Source organism: Rhynchophorus ferrugineus, unplaced genomic scaffold (genome assembly GCF_030347505.1).
Source record: "Rhynchophorus ferrugineus isolate W39M unplaced genomic scaffold, kcgeb_rfMv2 rfM11, whole genome shotgun sequence".
Taxonomy (NCBI): domain Eukaryota; kingdom Metazoa; phylum Arthropoda; class Insecta; order Coleoptera; family Curculionidae; genus Rhynchophorus; species Rhynchophorus ferrugineus.
In genome coordinates, this window is record NW_027472590.1 from 16,926,019 (window position 1) to 16,933,165 (window position 7,147).

The following is a 7,147-nucleotide window of genomic DNA, read 5'->3' on the forward strand; positions in this document are numbered from 1 at the left end:
GAGCAGCTTGATGGAGGCTTGAGGTCACGGAAACCGAATTGTTCGTTCGGGATTATATGGTGTGCGTAAGTGAAAATATTGAGAGCGTGTAATATCGCTTTTTCGGCAAGTTTGGAGAGTGAACTAAACAGGCTGATGAGCCTAGAGTCAGATGGATTTGACTTGCCTTTTTTCTTTAGAATAAAAACGACAATCGCATGTTTCCAATTTTTTGGGAAGCCATGTCTGTTGCATCCAATACTATGTCGAAGAGGAGTGGAGAGATAACATCTCCTTGGCGGACGTCGGCTGGGATGTTAAATGAATTTGAAAAATCATTTCACACTCGGGCATAGTTAACCGATCCATCGTAAGATGCCTAAAGCAGATATAAATTTCAACGTAATATGTTCAGCTTCCCTAAAGATGTCCAAAGTTAGGGTCCAGTTGAAAGCAAAACGAAAATTTATAAAAATTATAATCGCACGCTTTCCACATCTAATACGTTCCTATGGGATCTGACGTAATGAAAATATAATCTATGCAATGTCATTTGGGTTTAAAGTTGATCTGCTCCTGGTCTTCAATCTGCAAAATTTTTGAAGCCAAACTGACACAACTAAAAGAAACGTTCTTGGCAAATTATGCTGATTGAGCATTAAGCTCGTATTCTGATACAAAATCGCTAATACCTCAAGGTTATTTTTGGCAGACAGATATATTAAAGGTCGTTTACATTATCCGTTTATAATATTTTTATATGAGAATTATAATTTTTATGGAACATATCGAAAGTGTCTAAAGGAGGCATGAATATTTATCAGCTAACTGTCTAAATTGCCAACTGTTATGTATTTATTTCATTATAAATAACTTATTTTAATATAATTCAGATAATCAACAGTCTCTTTTTTGTCGGACAATATAATTTGGCCACAATTCTATTTACATAATTGAATAGGATACGATAACGACACAGAAATATCCTATAAAGATTAATGTTAAACGAAAAAGAACGAATCAATTTAATAAATTAAAATAACGATTTCGCGAAAGCATTCATTACGCATTTTGAATGAATATAATCGAATACAACGTTAATTTATTTACATTTTTTTTTGTATATTAATGTTGTTCTGGGAATTTTCTCGAACAGCACGTGATTATGATTCAAGCATTTAAAAACAATATTTACACTACACTATTTATTTATTTTTGACATTTTGAATAAATAAAACAATATTTATTATTATATATGCATTGTTGAAGATATACCAGTAATTAGTCAATAAAACACAAAATGTCTATTATTTGTTAAAATTTATAGCATAGCTTTGAAGTATTAATTGATGCATGTATATTGATCAAATTAACAATCTGTTCTAACTGTTATATTCCATGATATTGATATTTGTCTATGTAAAATAATAGTTTTCCATTCTTTATTATTGAGTTATTCTACGATGGCTTAATAACATATATATTACCAACGATGGGGAGCTCAAAATTGCATTTTTGATATTCATTACTGTTAGTTTGATTTAAAGAGAACTGCTGCCGTAGTAGTCCATCAAATACTTTTAAAAATTAACAATGATGTCGCTCGATTATATTCAATTCGGTTGTGGTTTCAACGATTTGAAGTGTTGTGTATCCGGCGTATATCCAAACATTAAAAAAGACATTGTCAAATTAAGACGAAGTTTTTTAAAACGCCGTCAATTAAGATATCAATTATTTTAACGTTAAATTACCGAATAAATGGTGTTGGTGGCGCCCAGAACATACTAAGATAGGTAGTCAAATTAAGACGAAGTTTTTTAAAACACCATCAATTAAGAGATCAATTAATTTTAACGTTAACCGAATAATATACCAAGTATGGATTCAATTTGTATGTACAGTCAGTCCAAGGTTATTTTGTACATATGTCATCTAAATTTGTGACGTCAAAACGTCGCAATGTTGCCATATCAACTTTGAATTTTAGTTAACTTTGGCTTTGACATACTACAAAATTCCAATCTTAAAATTCTAATAAATAAATTAGTTAAACAAAAATACTGTTATTTTAACATTATAGTAAATCTAATGCATATATTATCGAAGGACTTAAAATTACAATTATGTACACAGTTATAATAGTTTACAAACTAGGTAAGTTAGGGTTGTGTTTGATGATATTTACATTCTATAATCATATTTACATATAACTCTTTTCCACACCACCTATGAGTTAGAATTCTAGGCGCGTTTGTAATTGTATCCCCTGGAGGCCTAATCCACCTAATTAACAATTGTATATCCAAGTAATATATTTTATTTTTATTAGAGAGAATATTTACCTTTTACGCTTAGTTCTTGTGTCCTTCGGTACAGTGTTATCTTGTAAAGACATTTTGATATCACTGTATTTCTCCTTCGTTTGTTCTGTTAATACCTGTATACATCTTTCTTGATAAAACTAGATTTAATCGCTGCATTATCCTTAATGCATTTGCCATATCTGCTAAACAGTTACTATTCTTTCTCTACTGACACATTTTAACTAATTGCATGAGCATTTACATCATACATGAGTATATTCTGAACATTACATACATATCTGTGCACATAAATATTTTACACTCTACAAAAATATCTTCTACATTTATTATATATTAATTATATACTCACCTTTTATTTCCATCACCCTGTCTTAGAAATTATCAGCATTGAATCACATCATATTCAGAAAGTTTCATTCAAGTGAATATGTAAATTTTTCAATCGAAGATGTTATTAACCATTCCTACTTCCAGCATGAAGTACAATATATCTGCAATGAATTATTAATAAAAGTAATATCTAATAAAACCTAAACAGTTTTTATTCCAACATTTACCTTTTTCCATCAACTTTTGTTGTCATAATAACCGTTGGGTATATTGGTCCCATTCTGAAATATCTATGTTTGAAATAATCTCTTCGATACTTAATCATATTAAATTATGTTTATATTGAAAAACTCACTGTTTCTACACATTTCATATATTTGATCAACCGGACGATTTGAAATATATCAAAACAGGCAAAGAATTAAAATAGCGTTTGCCGGTTTATAATCTCTTATCTTATCGAATATATCAGACAGCATTGTGTCTCTTTTTAACTAGAATAAAATGAGAAGGAAAACGAATATACAAATTGTGCCAGGCAATACATTAAACATCTTGATGTATGTACAAAAAAACTTTGGATAGACCATACGTATCTTCGTTCTTCAACAAGTTTGTTTGAGATAATTATTGGAAAAAGTAATTTTTGTTTATATCTTATTATGGCTCCGTAGACCAACCATTTTTCACTGATTTTATAGAGCTAATTGGATCATAAGATAGGTGTTAAAAGAAGTTTTTTTTTAAATATATATATTAGTCTCATTTTACCAACTAGAGGTTTATCTGGACAGGACCTACAGTTTAACGTGGGCTTCGAAACACGATCCTCGGTATTAAGCCTACTGACTGGCGAGTTACCAGCTTAGAAATGCCAGAAGACATCCGGTCTTAACCGGCCTGGTTATTGGCGTGTCTGGGATCATTTTTCTTGTCGGATTTTCACTCTTGCTTAGGCCAATCACAAATATTAAACAATCACAAACATAAATTTACGACCATGCCCCAGCAGGGTTCGTACCCGCGACTATCGCAACAGTATGTAGACTGTCCTGTCGCCTTTACCACTGTGCCACCAAGCCGGCTAATAGATGTTTAGATGCAAATAGGTACATTAGTTTAGGAAAATAATAATAAGATATTTTTTCTGTTTTAAAAATAACTAGAGAAATTATCGATATTTTAAATGATGGTTCATTTTGATATGAACGCTTAAAATTAAGTATCAATTAAAATGTTTTTAAAATGCTTAAGAAATATCTATTTTTTTGTAACTATCGCAAAATATCGGCGAACCAAAATATCGATATATAGATATATCGGTCAATTATATTTCTTCGGTATCCCTAGCCCAGTGTCATCGACAGAGTTCATATTCTATATTACTCTATGAGTTTGGTTTCCAATTGTAACTTGTAATTGTTCTAGTGGTTGGCGACTGAGCTAAAATAGGTCTTTACAATAACTTAAATCTAGGTATATATCTAGAAGGCCCCATCTTAGTCTATAGTAATAATATTTATTTACTAAAACAGCTATTTTTCCAGTATATGCATCTCACTACATTACAGAATTACAGATCAAATCGTCTGATTCTTTTGAGTCTATGTCCTGTTCTGGTATTATCCAAGAGTTGTGTTACTTTGATATTGACAGGAGATTGGAGTCTTTTCTACGTCTCCTTGCAATTCTCTTGACTTCCTGAGTGATAGTTTATGTGTATATAATTCTTCTTCTTGGTCTTGGTGTATATAATTGGTCCTATAGTATTTGGGTGCACCTACAATACATCTTGATTTTGAAAAATTTGTGTTAACTTGTATTATTTTTATGTATGTCGATATCAGTTTGAATGTTTGCATGTATATTAGCAATTTATTATGTACTAATAATTGTGATTTTGTTCCAATACATTGGACATAAATATATTGTCCTATATTTCAACTCCAATTCTTTCTTTTTTTTACAAGTTCATTCCAGCGAAGTTTTGGATCAAGATACATCAGTTAGTAAGCTGCTAAGTTAAGCAACGACCAAAAAACCCAAGAGGTAGACGTGACTGAAAACCGACCGTATTAAAACAAAAATTAAAACACATCTAAATAATATAACAAGTATAGACGCTTTTTCAGTGTTTTAATACCAATAAATTAAAACAGTTTTATTTAACATTTCGAAAATGTCAAATATGAGTCACCGGCCATCACGTGACTTTATAATCAGGTGAAAAAACATCATTTATATCTAGAAAATGTTAATGGAATGACATAGTAATTAATTAAATTCATTCAAAATCTGTGTATTTTTTGTTCCGTTGGTTTGACCGAAAAAGTGCTTTCACAAGTTGTTTATTTTAATTCTGTAGATGATTAAGTAGAAATCTGCTTTTCTGGGGCAAGCTTTACCAACCCCAGATGAGTTATACCGCAAATAACTTTACGTATACGTTAATTTATGTATTTTTTGTATTTCGTCACTTTTTCCTATTGCATTTTTTTTTAATGGATGCTATTATTACCTTGATTTAATTTACTATGTGGTTTAACCTATGTTACGATGAAAACATTGTTCTACATTTGTTTATTTCATTTAACATAAAAAAGTGATTTAAAACCATGGGCGCCATCCAGTATTGATAAGTGGTCGACCTTATTTATCTGGTCACTGTCATGGCCGCGATCAATTGAGTACTTTCACGGCATTTTTGTCGAGTAGTACGTCTTGTTTATAAATTGATCGTACTATAAATTGTAAATGTAATCACATGCGTTGGTTTTTCAGGAGGTCAAGTTTGTTATTGTGTTATTATCATTGGCGTAATGGATTTACTCATGTATGATATTTGTCGATACAAATGTCCAAAAGAATGTTCAACTATTTATATAATCCTATCAAAATAACAGCGAATTTATGTCATCGAAATGTATGACCTAACAAAGTCGCTATATTGCCGCAATCAACTTTGACTTTTAATTTATTTTGGCTATGACATAACAGGTCAATTGAAAAGTCCCCGGCCTACCATAGTAAAACACATTTTTTTGGCAATTTTTTTTATTCAACATAATTCTGTTAAAGGGTGATACACTGATTATAGCGACCCTCCAACTTTTTGATACCATTTTTGTAGTACGATTTGGCCTTTGCTTCAAAATAGGTCTCAGTTTCGGCGATCACCTCCTCATTCGATGAAATTTGTTTCGAAAAAACAGGAAATAGTCGCCGGGGGCCAGATCAGGAGAATACAGTGGATGAGGAAGCAATTCAAAGCCCAATTTATCGATTTTTGACACGGTGCATTGTCTTGGTGAAGCAGTACTTTCTTTTTCTTTAAATAGGTCCATTTTTCAGCGATTTCGTCCTTCAAACGGTCCAATAATGCTATGTAATAGTCACTGTTGATAGTCCTGCCTTTTTCAAGGTAGTCAGTGAAAATTATTCCATACGCATCCCAAAATACAGACGCCATAACCTTGCCAGCCGACTGTTGCGTCCATTCGAATGACTGTCGATTAGACTGGAGCGAAATGATGGAGCCATGTTTCATCTATTGTCATATATAGACGCAAAAACTTGGTTTTATTACGCTTGATCGTCTTCAAACAGTGCTCCGAATCATTAACTCGTCGTTGTTTTTGGTCAAAAGTGGCATAGAGCTTTCTCATTTCCAAATATTCGTGAATGATATGATGTACATGTTCAGTTGATATCTTTAGATTGTCTGCTTTTTCATTCGATTTTAATTTACGGTCATTCAAAATCATTTTGTGGATTTTTTAAAATATTTTCGTCGATAACAACCCCTTTTGGGCGTCCACTGCGTTCACCGTTTTCGGTGTTCATTTCACCACGTCTAAACTTAGCATACCAATCCTTGATGGTTGATTTTCCTGGGGCAGTGTCCGAAAACTCGGCATCAAGTCAAGATTTTGGTTTAACTGTATTTTCCCTTCATAAAGCAATATTTTATCAACACGCGAAATTCATTTTTATCCATTTTTTTTCACAATAACAAAAGTTGCTTCACTCAAAATGTTGTAATTCACAAACTAATGACACGACCCCTGTTAAATTTATATATGCATCTGTTGAGGGTTACGGCTAACTAAAAAACATATGGATTTAATGTGTCAGGCCGGGGACTTTTCAATTGATCTATTATAACAATATTCTAATGTAAATAAAATAAGCAAACGAAAATAATGTTGTGAAATATAATTTATGTTAACATAATGGTACCTTTAATGCATATATTAGCGGAGGACTTAGGGTTATTTATTTTATTATACTTACATTTAAATCGTTTGAACACCACCTATGAAGTATGTAATGGTATCTTCTGGGGGCCAAATTCTCTTAATTTACAATTTTACCTCCAAGTAATGTTTATATGTAATTAAAAATTTTGTTGACTTTGTAGGCTTCGGAACATGTTCGTATTTCAATATATTCCCCTTGGCACAAGTTCTCTCCAATGAGACTTTAGAAATAAAATACTTCCTCAACTTCTT